Consider the following 14573-nt stretch of genomic DNA (forward strand, 5'->3'; position numbering starts at 1 on the left):
ACTAGGGAGCTATCCACAGAAGGCATGTGACTCTGGCTCCAACTGCACCTTGGTAAGATGAGGGGCTGAGTTGGGGAGCCCTAAGGGTTCTGATAGCACCCCCTTCCAAGATCTTTGTTATGAGAATCGAAGGAGAAATAAAGACAGCTGCACATAGAGCCAGGCAGAAAGCAGCAGCAGCATAAAAAAATACAAAAGAGCAAAAGTGGGTGGGTCCAGTGTCACGGACCTCAACCCCCAACCCCCAACCCGGACAGCCTTACCTCAGGCCACACTGACGTTGCCTCCGCCTGACTTGGCTATGCTCTTGTCCTGAGCCCAGGTCAGGAGCCCTCCCGCTGTGGAGTCTGGCAGCTGAGTGCGAGGATGTGGGTAGGCAACAGGCTGGGTTTCAGGCCCTGTGATTCTATCTGAAAAACTCAAAGATTCATGGAATTTATAGTCCTAGAATTATGAAAGGTGGTGGTGACAAATGGCCTCCCCCACAGCTGGGGAGGAAGCTGGGGGATGGGAGCCGCCTGGGGGAAAGAACAGGACTTCTTGTCTGAGTAATAGTCTAGAGAATGCTGAATGTACCACTTGCCAGAGCCCCGTCCTGTCAGACCAGCTGTTCCTAGAAACTCACACAACAAAAACAGACCCCTGGGTCAAAGTGGGCTCCAGATGGCACCCTATGGGGCCTATGGGCTTAGCTGGCTGGGGAGCTGTGTATAAAGCCACCAAGATATTTCTACAGGCACCAAAAAGAGACTACAGACCTCAGTCCCAAAGCCAATGAAACAGGCCCTCCCCGCTGGATCCAGGGATCAGGCCCCTGGCACTACGCAGCTCTCATGACTGGACAGTCCCAGGTATCCTTCTGTGTCTGCACGGCTACCCACCACCCAGGCTATCACCTGGGTCCAAATATCTGAATGAGAGCCTCCTTCCTCCCAGGTGCTGTGTTAAGTACTGTGAACACCAAAATAAGGAAGGCACAGTCCCCACCCTTAATAAGATTAAAGTCTAATGGAGAAATCAAATAAACGTAGTGCAGAGTGCTACATTTAAAAAAATTTTTTTTTGCTCTGATTCTTTTTTTTTCTTTAATAATTATTCTGTGCCATCGATGGTAATTTTTTTAGTTTAAATTCAATTTGAGGGGCAGCCCAGGTGGCTCAGCAGTTTGGTGCCTGCCTTCGGCTCAGGGTATGATCCTGGAGTCCCAGGATCGAGTCCCACGTCGGGCTCCCCGCATGGAGCCTGCTTCTCCCTCTGTCTGTGTTTCTGCCTCTCTCTTCTCTCCTCTCTGTGTCTCTCATGAATAAATAAATAAAATCTTTTAAAAAAATTCAATTTGAGAGTGCTACATTTTAAAATAGAAGCAGATTTGAGGCTCAGGAAGACCTCCAAGGAGAGCTCAGAAAAAGTCACATAGAGATGCCTGTGGATATTTCAGAGGAGGCAGTCGGATGAGTCATCCTGGCACTCAGGATGGCAAGCCAGAGATCAGAAGAAAACTTTGCAAACTATTGGTTTGGGTGGAAGCAGCCTCATAAATGGATGAGATAGGCCTGAGAAAGTGATGAGGAGGAAAAGTCAAAACTGGAAGAGTAGCAACCGGCCTCTAAGAAGGTCCCCATGATCCTTGTAGGCTGGCATTCCCAGCCTTGTGGGATCCCCTCCTGCAGCAGAGTGGGGTTACCAGAAAAGTCACAGTAGGTGGCTTCTGAGATAAGGATACATAAAATTGAGTGTTCTGTCTTGGACTCTCTCTGACTCTCTCCTTCTCCCTTGGATCGTTCCCCTCTGCCATGTTGTGAGCACTCCTATGGTAGGACTGACTCATGTGGCAAGGAACTGAGGCCTGCCAACCACCATGTGAGCAAGCTCAGAAGCAAACCTCTTGGCCCCAGTCAAGTCTGGAGAAGACTACAGAGCCAGCTGAGAGTTTCACTTCAGCCTCGTGAGACCTCCTGAGCCAGAACCACCAACTGCATGGTTCTCATTCCTGACTCTTGGAAACTATGAGATAATACATTTCCAAGCTGTTAAGTGTTAGGGTGATTTGTTATGCAGCAATAGATAACTAGTACAGGACTCTTAGAGAAAAATAGCTCATTGAAGAGTCAGAGCAGAGAATGCTGAAATATAAGATTTTCAAAAATAAGGTAGCCCCAGTTAAAACAGTGTTGCAGGGACCCCCTGGGTGCCTCAGTGGTTGAGCATTTGCCTTCAGCTTAGGGCGTGATCCTGGGTCCAGGGATGGAGTCCCACGTCCGGCTCCCTGCAAGGAGCCTCTTTCTCCCTCTGCCTATGTCTCTGCCTCTCTCTGTGTGTCTCATGCATAAATAAATAAAATATTTTAAAAAAACACTGTTGCATTGATTCACGAACAGATAAAAAATCAAAGGAGCAGAAGGGAAGGTTCAGAAATAAATACAAAAAACACACACACACACACACAAAAGAAATAAATACAAACACACTTGAGAACTTCACATGTGATAAAGGTGGCATTTTGAATCAGTGAGAAAAAAGATTTATCAATAAATGATGTTGAGACAACTGGCTAGCTCTCTGGGGGAAAAGAAACTAAATTAGATCTGTGCCTTTCAAACGATACACCAAAATAAACTTCAGATGAATCAAAAATTTAAATGTTTAAAAAAATGAAACCATTAAAAACTGCAATAATTCTTGGGGCGCCTGAGTGGCCCAGTCACTTAAGCATCCAACCCTTGATTTCAGCTGGGGTCGTGATCTCAGGGTCAATGATCTTGGGATCGTGATCTCAGGGTCCTGAGATTGAGTCCCATGTCTGACTCAGCACTGGGTGTGGAGCCTGCTTAAGATATTCTCTATCCCTCTGCCTGCCACTTGCACTCTCTCTGTCTCTCTCCCTCCTTCTCTCTCAAAACAAAACAAAACAGGGATGCCTGGGTGGTTTAGTGGTTAAGCCTCTGCCTTCAGTTAAGGGCATGATCCTGGAGTCCCAGGATCAAGTCCCACATCGGGCTCCCTGCATGAAGCCTTCTTCTCCCTCTGCCTGTGCCTCTACCTCTGTGTGTGTGTGTGTGTGTGTGTGTGTGTGTGTGTGTGTGTCTCATGAATAAGTAAATAAAATCTTAAAAAAAAAAACAAAAAACACTAGGGGATCCCTGGGTGGCTCAGTGGTTTGGCGCCTGCCTTTGGCCCAGGGCCGGATCCTGGAGTCCCGGGATCGAGTCCCACGTTGGGCTCCCGGCATGGACCCTGCTTCTCCTTCCTCCTGCCTGTCTCTGCCTCTCTCTCTTTCTCTATCATAAATAAATAAATAAATCTTTAAAAAAAAAAAAACACTACAATACTTCTTTTACTTCTGCATGAAAAAAGACTACCTAAGAAAGCCAAAAGAAAAGTACAATTTATGTAATGTTTTAGAATACTAATATATTTAGCCAGACTAAAACTAATATATAGTGATAGAAATCTGTGGTTGTCTGAGTAGAGAGGCATGAGAGAACATTCTAGGGTGATGGAAATTTTCTGTATCTTGATTGGAACGGTGCATCTGTGGATGCACAGATATATGTGTTTGTCAAAACTCCAGGAACTGTGCAATTAAGGTGTGTACATTTCACTGTCTTGTTCTGCATACTTCAATAGGGTTGATTTTAAAAAGAAAAAGTAAAAGGACAAACACCAGTAAGTGTAATCTTTTATAAAAACACAATTTCTCTACAGAAATTGATAGTCTTGAATCCTGACATGCTTCCAATCCCTTTCTTCTCTGGGAGTGACCCTTCCCCAGCCTCTCCCAGGCATAAATGATTCAAAGCAGAATTCCTACAGCATTTTATGCTGTAGAGACAGAGTTGAGGTCTATATAAAGCATGCATTACTTTGCTTTGTTTTCTACACCGATTTGAAGTATCCTCTAATCTTGGCCTCTAGGATGGTGCTGGAATTAGACTGAATGTTTGTGTCCCTCCAAAATTCACGTAGAAGCCCATGTGATAGTATTAGGAGGTGGGGTCTTTGGGAGGTGATTGGGACATTAGGGTTGAGCCCTCATAAATGGGATTAGTACCCTTATCAAAGGAACTCTTGAGAAGTCCCTTATTCCCTCCACCAGGTGAAAACACGGCAAGAAGCCATTTATGAACTGAGAAGCAGGTCTTCCACAGACACCAAGTCTGCCGGTGCCTTGATCCCAGCCTCCAGAACTGTGAGAAATAGGTATTTGTTGTTTAAGCCATCCAGTCTTTGTCATTTTTTGCTATGGCGGCCTAAGCAGACTAAGACAGGTTAGTTGGCTGGTTTCGTAATTGGCTGATTGGTTGTTTGGAAGATTGGTTGATTCACAGACTAGGGAGATGGAAAAAGCAAGAGCTATTTCTCTAGGGGCAAAAATCTGCAAGAAGGAAAGAAAAAAAAAAGGAGAAGAAAATATTGCCCATGGTGGAATTTCATAAGACAAAAGTGGAGAAAACAATGGGGAAAGTAGTTATATGTGTGTTTCCTTGAGGAGGAAGAAAAGAGATGATAGAGAAGAAAGTTCTGGCAATGACCTCAAGGAAACCCCTTAGTATCCATAACCTTTGGTAGTCATGGGGTAATGTAAAAAGACAGGGGCAGGCTAGAACTCAGAAGCACAGAAACCATTGGCAGGGCCATGGTGGCTGCAGGAGAGTTATGCTAACCAAACTCCGAAGGCTACAATTCCAGGAAGACATATATGTGTTCAAAAACAAAACTTCCCATCGCAACTATAACCTCCCTCCAATTCATTCCCTGTGCATCCCTTTCACCACAGCATCTCAAAACCTTGACAAGCTACAAAAGCATTTGTCAGGAGAAAACCAGCTTGCCAATATGACTGCCACCAACACCCTCCTCTCAGAGCTTCGTAGCTTATCCTCCCGTGAGCTCTGGCTCACAGAGGTGTCACACAGCACACTCAAATGAGCATCCGCAAGCTGCCGATGGATTGGGGTTCTACTCCACATCTTGGCACTGAAGGGTTCTCCTTTATGTACCTTTTATGAGATTGACAGATTTAACAAATAAAAAACAAACAAACCAGAATGCCCAGTTAAATTTGAATTTCAGATAAACAAAAAGCAATGTTGTAGTATAAGGACATCCCCAAAATTGCATGGGACATGGTTATACTAAAAAAGCTATTCTTGGCTTATTTGAAATTCAAACTTACCTGGGCACCCTGTGTTTTATCTAGCAACCATGCCCTTTTACAGTGGTGGTAACTGTTATCCAAAGAATAGTGACAGCTTTACTCTTTATTCTTTTTGTCAGCTTATTAATTGAAAAAATATCAAAATATAAATTTAACACCTCACCCAGGAGAAAAATGAAGAACAACTATTATTTATAAAATGTAAATATATATATGTATATATATATAAATGATGCCTGTAACACGTAAGTACAGTATCCTTGCATCCTTATGCATCCATTTTTTTAAAATATATGGATAAAGGAAAAGTCCTCCATTATTAAACCACCAAATTCCTATACTTCCCAAAAGTAATCACAATTAACAGTGTATTCTTCTAAAACTTTTCCGCTATTTGCATAAATATATAAGTACAGAATATGTAGATTTGTGTGTTAGTGTGTATCACATTGTAAATGCTGTTCCACTGTTCTGCAACTGGTTACATGGTAGTACAAATAGATCTACCTCCTTATTTTTAAAAGTTGTACAATACTCCACAGGATAAACATTATCTCCTCGTTCAGCAATTCGCAAAGTAGGGTTAGAGAAGCCCCTGAGGAATCCTTTTAGGGGGTCTGTGAGGTCAAAATTATTTTCATAGTAATAATAAGATATTACTTGCCATTTGCACCCTCAGTCTCACAAAGAATACAGGGGAGTTTTCCAGAGACTACATGTGGGTGACGACGTCATTGCTCTGACAGCTAATGAAATGTGTGTATACTTCTTATGTTTTCTAAAATTTTCTTGGGAATCCCTGGGTGGCTCAGCGGTTTAGCGCCTGCCTTTGGCCCAGGGCGTGATCCTGGAGTCCCAGGATCAAGTCCCACATCAGGCTCCCTGCATGGAGCCTGCTTCTCTCTCTGCCTATGTCTCTGCCTCTCTCTCTCTGTGTCTTTCATGAATAAATAAATAAATAAAATCTTAAAAAATAAATAAATAAATAAAATTTTCTAAAGAAGTAGATTTAGGGTATAAATATGTACACTTTCAAGAGATGAACTTAGTTTGTTTTCAGACTTCCTAGTTGTCTCCAGTTATACATTCTACAATTTCATTGTTATTGTCCAATAAATTGTTATTTTAAAGTTCTGGGATTTTCTTGTACTTGTGTGAAAACACAAGGAACAAGTACACTTTACCTTGTTTTGAAATAATATTTTAAAATATTTTCCAGGATATTTTTCAGGAGTTCCTGGGTGGCTCGATCGGTTAAGCATCCAACTCTTGGCCTCAGCTCAGGTCATGATCTCAGGGTCATAAGCCTGAACCTTGTGTCAGGCTCCATGCTCAGCATGGAATCTGCTTGAGATTCTCTCCCTCTGTCCCTGCCCTCTCGCCTGCATGCTGTGTCTCCTACTCTCAAATAAATAAATGAAATATTTTTTAAAAACCTTTCTAAATTTTGAGTTTTATCCGAAATTGTTATTTTAAAATGTAGTAGTATTCTATTCTAACACATAAAATCATTCATTTACATTATATTTATCCTCTTCAAGGATTCATCATTGGCTTAAGAAAGATAGATTAAAAGACTTGCTTTGTCAACTCACAGCTGCATCATCTACATCTAAAAATACTGGAAAGGGCAGCCCGGGTGGCTCAGTGGTTTATTGCCACCTTCAGCCCAGGGCCTGATCCTGGAGACCCCCGACCGAGTCTTACTTCGGGCTTCCTTCATGGAACCTGCTTCTCCCTCTGCCTGTCTCTGCCTCTCCCTCTCTTTCTCTGTGTGTTTCTCATGAATAGATAAATAAAAATTTAAAAAAAAAGAAAATTAAAGAAAGAAATAAATAAAAATACTGGAAAGGATGAAAATGGACTATCCAAGAGTTCTTTGACTAGAGGAAGGGAAGGACATACTCCAAAGAAATTGTGAAAAACTAAGTAAACAACAAGAATATGATAAATTCCAGATTTCCCTCCACTCTGCGGATATTAGTTTATCTTAGGACATGTGATGCAGCGGACACTATTTTAAATAGTGTTATAGGGCTAGGTAAGATGCAGCATCATTTTGAGACCAGTCACTCAGAGTTGACAGAAAAAGGAACTGCCTTTTTTCTTTTTTTTTTTTTAAGATTTTATTTATTCATGACAGACACAGAGAGTGAGAGGCAGAGACACAGGCAGAGGGAGAAGCAGGCTCTAAGCAGGGACCCCAACGCGGGACTGGATCCCGGGTCTCCAGGATCACACCCCAGGCAGCAGGCGGCGCCAAACCGCTGCGCCACCGGGGCTGCCCCGGAACTGCCTATTTTAAATGTAGATGGGATGAGCTCTTTAAAAGCAAAAAAAAAGAAAAAAATTTCCAAGAGCTTTTCAGAGTGGAAATGAAAGTCACTGAAGAATATTGCAGGGTAAGTTATCACATTGTGTTAGCTGGAGAAGGGCACACTAGCTGAGAGATGATCCAGCAGTGTGCACTGACACACCGAGTGTCTGCTGGAAGGGCTCCATGGAAGATATTCTGGGCGAGCTCACTTTGCAGCAGTACAGTTGCTCACTCCCAAAATCAAAGATTTAGTCACAAACCTGAAGACAGAGTTCCTCTCTTGCCTAAAGAATGGTACTTTTACCTGACAAATGGATGGACCAACATGTTGTCTTGTTATTTCTCCCATGTAGGCACAGACTAGTCCCAAGAGATCTTTTATGTGAATATTTGGCCACGAACACAAGCGGTGGTAAAATGTTCAGTGCTGACTAACTCTCTTGAATCTCATGGTTGCTCCCAAAAGAACGGTTTTGGCATTTCTGCTGCTGACTCAGAGCAGTGATGGACACAGGTGCTGGCACTCCTCAAAATAAGGCAGCAGCAGCCAGCTGTCCAGGTAGCCACTGCGCTCCTTACTGCCACATATTTCAAGTTCGAAGAAAGCCAGTTGCACTTAAGATCATCATCTTAGATCTTGATCCTTGAAAACACATCTTTTTAACATTCTTGGGGAAGAAATGAGAAGTGTACCGAAAACGTTTCTGCCTCATACTGAAGAATGATGGTTATCTCAAGAAAAAGCCCTTGTGCTATCATTCGAGATGTGAACTGAACCATCTGCCTTTTTCGTGTAATTCTATTTTTACTGAAAAGAATGACTGACAGCCAAACTATGATTATTCAGATTCCAGGATTTGGCAGATATTTTCTCAAAAATGAACAAGGCAGACTATCACTTCAAGGGAAATAATTGCCAACATTTGCTGCCATTGATAAAATTTGAACTTTCCAGCAAAAGTTAGAATTGTAGAAAATTTCTATCTGCCATCCCGAGTTTGACAACTGCCTGACTCTCTTTTTCCAATGAGATCAGTGTTGATGTTAATAAATGTGATTTTTGATATTGTACCACAGAATATGTCAACATCTGGAGGACCTGCATGTCTCAGTGAACCACAATTTTCCAGATAACCAATGCATGATGTTACAAAATCACATGTCTTTTCTTTTTAAGAAAAGATCCATTCAAAGTGCAAGATACCAAAGGGATTTTAATGTAACATTGTATCAAAAATTCCTTGATATAGTTTCAGATTCCACAGTGCAACTAATCTTTAAGAAATACCATTTATCAAATTTAGGTGTGGTACCAAAGAAAGATATTAATGATTATCTGAAAAAGCTAAGATCCTCCCTCTTCCAACTGTGTATCTGCAAAGCCAGATATTCTTTATATACTTCCATCAAAAGAGCATATTGTAACAGATTAAATGTAGACTCAAGCAAGAGATTGCCAGACATTAAAGAGATGTTTTTAAATCTCTTCTCGCTAATTTTTATTTTAGAAAATATGGTTATTTTTCATTTAAAATGATGTTTACACAGGAATGTAAACTGATCCCAGCCACAATGAAAAACAATATGCAGTTTCCTCAAGAAGTTAAAAATAGAACTACCATGTGATTCTGGATAAATATCCAAAGGAAATAAAATTATTACCTTAAAGCGATACCTATACTTCTATGTCCCTTGCAGTATATTATTCACTATAGTGAAGGTATGGAAACAACCACAGTGTCCCTCACTGAATGAATAGGACAATATGCACACAATATTTCAGCCTTAAAAATGAAGGAAATGTCATTTGCAACAACATGGATGAATCTTCAGGATATTACACTAAGTGAAATAAGCCAGACAGTAAGACAAATACTAAATGGTATCACTTCTCTGTGGAATTAAAAAAAAAAAAAAAAGTCTGAAGCACCTGGGTGGCTCTGTCAGTTAAGCCTCTGACTTGATTTTGGCTGAGTTTTGATCTCAAGGAACATCCCAGGCACTGATCAGGTGGTAACCACCTTTCTCCCTTCTTTCCCCTTCATTATATGCCCTGCCTCAATACTTCTGGACACCCCATGCTGGAGCACAGAGAAGGCCCAGTCCCAGACTCACCAGCTGGACTGGAGATAATGACAGGAAGATACAGTGTCTCACCCTACAGAAGATCAGAGATGGGACTCTGGTGCCATCACCCTAGACTCCCTGAGGCCCATTTTGGGAGGCTTCCATTTTCACTCAGGTTTTAACTATTTCCCAGCCTGTATGTGCCTGAAACTTCCTGAAGCCACTCCCAACCAGCCTTCTTACCCTCAGACTCTCAAATCTGAGAAACCCACAGTGCAACCTGAAGGGCAGAGCAGTAATCTGGCAAGACAGCCAGACCCCTTGACAGAGCTCCCTGCAGAGCCCCCCACAGATAGTCTCTATCCAAGGGAAGTAACTCAGAGAACAGGCTTCTCACAAACCCACCCCTTCCTGCCATCCCCTTCCTGCCATCCCCTACAGACAAGAGGCTCCAACTTCCTCCTCTAGGAGACTCTACCCAAATGGAAGGTCTGTCAAGCCCTAGTCACCCCCAAGCTTTCCCCAGGTGAATATGGATCAGGCTCCTGGAGATTACAGGTCATTAATGGGATGATTAAGGGTGTCCTCCTACATACCAAGGGCCTTCAGGAGGCTTTATCCCCATCCTCCTCTTTCCTGAGCCTATAGTCTCCTTATTAATCCTCAATATTGACTCAACAAACTGTTACTGAGTTATAAATTATTCTAGGAATCATGAGGTGTTCATTTCACAATACAACATACAGAGACTGTTCCAGACTCTGCTCCCCCTCCAAGCTCCCCATCCCTCCTGGGTTCTCAGCTCCAGGTCCATCTAGTAAGTCAGCCTCCACCTTAACCTTGTGTATACACAACAGTTAACTCAAAATGGAGCACAGATTCAAAGATAAAACATAAAACTATAAAAATTTTAGAAGAAAATGTAGAGGAATCTCCCTAGATTGTTAATATGGTAAATTACATGGATTGATTGTTTAATATTTCCTGAGCTTTGCACCCTTGGTTGGTCACGATATATAATGATTTTTATATATTGTTGAATTCTATTTGGTAACATTGGCTAAGGACTTTTGTGTCTATATTCAGGGATATGGTTTGTAACTTTCTTTTTCCTTTTTTTAATACTTATTTCTGGTTTTAGTATCAAGGTTGTACTAACTGCATGAAATGAGTTGTGGAAGTTTTCCCTTGTTTCTCATTTAAAATTAAAATTTTATTATGTTGAACTGGTCAAATCTATATATCATACTTCAGAGGATCAGATCCATCTGTCTGTCTTCCTTCCTTCCACATGGTTAAAGATTATCTTATGGAAGAGAGCCGCTTATCTCATATAAGGCTCAATTCTTCCCTATTTGTTTTTATATTTCCATAATAGTGCTATTACTTTTACTATGTGCCAGAAACTATTTAATCATTTTTTAAACATTAATTCTTTTAATCCTGGGCAGCCCAGGTGGCTTAGCGGTTTAGCACCACCTTCAGCCCAGGGCGTGATCCTGGAGACCCAGGATCAAGTCCCACGTCAGGCTCCCTGCATGGAGCCTGCTTCTCCCTCTGCTTGTGTCTCTGCCTCTCTCTCTCTCTCTCTCTCTCTCTCTCTCTCTCTCTGTCTCTCTCCGTGTGTGTGTGTGTGTCTCATGAATAAATAAAATCTTTAATAATAATAATTATTTTAATCCTCATACAACTACCATTTGAGGTAAGCGCTATGATTATCCCTATTTTACAGGTGATAAAACTGAATCACAGAGAAATAAAGGAATTTACACAAGGTCACACAGGCAAAGTTGGGAATTCAACACAGGTATCTGTTCTCTTAACATCAATATCCTTCTCATACTCTAGATCACAAAAGAACAGACAGCATAAGTGATTTGCTCCATTGAAAATAGCCAAAGTAGAACTCTTAATTCCTGTCCACCTAACACCTGTCTTTTCACATCTCCCCATCCCAGGAAGGTGTTCCAACCAAATTTTGAGAGTTACCCTGGAGTTTTCTCTTCACTTTATCTCCCATATTCAATCTATCAGCAAATCCTGTTGATTTTGCCTCCATAACATGTGTCCAACTGTCTCCTCCCCACCCCCATCTCAACTGTCCTCTCTGGAGCCTTCTGACTGACCTCCTTCACTGCACTCCTAAATCCTCAGAAACCATTTTCCCTCTATCCTGCAGCTAGAATAATCTTTTTAAAAAGAAATCTCCTCAGGAGGTACCTGGGGGGCTTGGGCTCAGGTTCTGATCCCTGCATCTGGGATCAAGTCCTAGCGGCTCAGCAGGGAATCTGCTTCTCCCTCTCCTTCTGCCCCTCCCCGCTGCTTATGCTCACATGCTCTTTCTCTCTCTCAAATAAATAAAATCTTAAAAATATATATTCTTGGGGTGGCTAGGTGGCTCAGTCAGTTAAGCCTCTGACTTCAGTTCAAGTCATGATCTCAGGGTCCTGGGATCGAGCCCCTAGTCAGACTCTACACTCAGTGGGGATTCTGTTTGTCTCTCTGCCTCTCCCCCTGCTAGTGCTTTCTCTCTTTCTCTCAAGTAAATAAATAAAATCTTTAAAAAAAATAAAAAGAAATCTCCTCTGCTTAAAGCCCTCCAATGTCTTCCCATTGCACTTAGAATCAAAACTTAAATTATTTCCCCAACTTGCAAAGCCCTGCAGGATCTGGCTCCCAAGTGTCTCCCAGACTACTTCATATGCTCTCCTGCATGCTCTGGCCCACAGGCTTCTTTCTGCCCAAACCTGCCAGTTAGGCCTACCTTCATAGCTTTTGCACTAGCTGTTCCTTGAAAACTCTTCCACCTACATTTCATGACCCCTGTTACTTCCTCATAGAGACTTTCCCTAAGCCATCTGGTACAAGGTAGAGCCTCCAGAAGCACGTTTTTTACCCATTCTCTTCTCCTCCTTTCATTCTTTTTTTTTTTTTTTTTGAGGTATAATTAACAATGTTATATTGGTTTCAGGTGTACAATATAATGACTCAACAACTCCATGTATCACCCAGTGTTCCTCATGAGTGAGTATAGTCTTAATCCCCTTTACCTATTTCACCTCCCACCCACTTCTCCTTTGGCAACCACCAGTTTGTTCTCTGTAATTAAGGGTCTGTTTTTTCTTTTGTCTCTTTTTTCCCTTTGGTTGTTCACTTGTTTTGTTTCTTAAATTCCGCATAAGTGAAATCATATGATATTTGTCTTTTTCTGACTGGCTTTTTTCACTTAGCATTATACTCTCTAGCTCCATCCATGTTGTTGCAAATGACAAGATTTCATACTTTTTGATGGCTAATATTCCATTACAGATATACATACCACTTCTTCTTTATCCATTATTCTATCAATGGACACTTAGGCTGCTTCCATATCCTGACTATTGTAAATAATGCTACTATAAACATAGGGTTCATGTATCTTTTCAAATTAGTGTTTTTATCTTCTTTGGGTAAATACCCAGTAGTGCAATTATTGATCATAGGGTAGGCCTATCTTTAATTTTTTAAGGAAATTCCACACTTTTTCACAGTGGTTGCACCAATTTTCATTTCCACCAACAGTACATGAGGATTCCTTTTTCCCCACATCCTCACCAATCTTTTATTTCCTTCATAGCACTTTTCACTGCCTAACAGGATAGAAGCTCTGCAAGCTAATAATAATGATACTTAATGCCCATGTAGCTCCTATTTTGTGTCAGGCACAGTTCTAAGCACTTTACGAATATAAACTCATGGAATCCTCACCACAATCCTAAAAAGTTGCACTATGAGCATCTCCACGTTTGAAAGAATTGAAACTCAGGAACAGAGAGGCAGAGTAGTAATCTGGCCAGGGTCACACAGCTTGTAAGCAGTGAAGCTGCTGTGCAGTCTGGCTGTGCAACATGTCCTGCTGTGGGGCCCTTATTTGTATTATTCTCTGCCATGCCTACAGCACCCATAACAATGCCTGGTAGGGCACCAATAAATCTCTGTAGAAGAAACAAACGAATACTGCATAACTAGTTTAAAGATAAGCCTGCCTTTGAGCTAGATTGCTCTGACTCCAAATCCACACTCTTCAGAATATAGGAATTGGAGGATTATGAGGTTCAAACCAGAACTTTATTGAGATTTGCCTGCTACCTTAAAGATACATACAGTGTTCTGGTAAATGCATATGTAAATAACTAGGATGCAAGGCAGAAAAATGTAAGGAACTATTAAAAAGAAAACCACAGGCCCCCAAATGGCGTCACTTAAGCCCAAACCAGGGCTTAATACCTGACCTGCTTGTAGTTTCAACCTCCCCCAGAAATATAGTCTTAACTGATCCGTCAGGCATTTTCTGATCAGCATCAATGAATCTGCCACATGGGTTGGGTTCTCTCCATCCGCCCCCAGATTGAGGTAACCTGCTTGATAAGACCTATCACCTTTCCCCGTAAGGGAAAGCTACCTGGCCTGAAACAATCTTTTTCTTTTATTAATAACATTCTTGCCCCACTCTCATTTCCTAAAAACCTGCCACTGTGTCCTAAGAGCCCCTTCTACTTGCTAGATGGGATGCTACCTGATTCATGAGCCATTTAATGAGACGAATTAGGTCTTCAAATTTACTCAGCTGAATTTTGTATTTTAACATATTGGTGACAGCAGTGGAATCTGAAGCAAACTTGTGACAGCATTTGAGGACAATGAGAAACACAGGCGTGGCACCCCAGGAACCCTCTCTAGTTCATTGTCTTTCTCATCCTGGGGGCCATTGGTAAGTCCCCTGGGTTGCAGCTCCTCTGTGTTCTAGCTACTGCTCTCATTGGCTTCCCAGCCCTTGGTGAACAGGTCAGTGTAGACTGACAGGAGGCTCCAACAGAATGCCAGTCCATAATTCTACATTAGAATCCTGTCCCTGTTCCAGCCCAGAGCACTCACTTACTGAGGTTTGCTGGGTTAGCCCTTTTCCCGTTTCCAGTCTGTAGTCACAATAATGGAGTCTATGCTCTGGTAGTGCCCCCAGTCTTCTCTTGGCCAGTCCTCAATGACATGCTT

The 14573-nt window shown here is 41.9% G+C and overlaps 1 protein-coding gene across 3 annotated transcripts in view; it reads right to left on the bottom strand.

The window, feature by feature from the left end:
• The window catches only part of LOC121493112 (dehydrogenase/reductase SDR family member 2, mitochondrial-like), a 46143-nt gene that overhangs the window by 10829 nt on the left and 20741 nt on the right, over window positions 1-14573 (bottom strand). For 2 of the 3 annotated variants that reach the window (XM_041758726.1, XM_041758728.1), the window contains one exon: window positions 264-410. The gene's annotated coding sequence lies outside the window, so the exon portion shown is untranslated. Of the gene's footprint in view, window positions 1-263; window positions 419-14573 lie in introns of those variants that run through there. The other variant, XM_041758727.1, reaches the window with a different exon arrangement.

This window comes from Vulpes lagopus, chromosome 6, assembly GCF_018345385.1.
Source record: "Vulpes lagopus strain Blue_001 chromosome 6, ASM1834538v1, whole genome shotgun sequence".
In the NCBI taxonomy this organism is placed as follows: Eukaryota; Metazoa; Chordata; class Mammalia; order Carnivora; family Canidae; genus Vulpes; species Vulpes lagopus.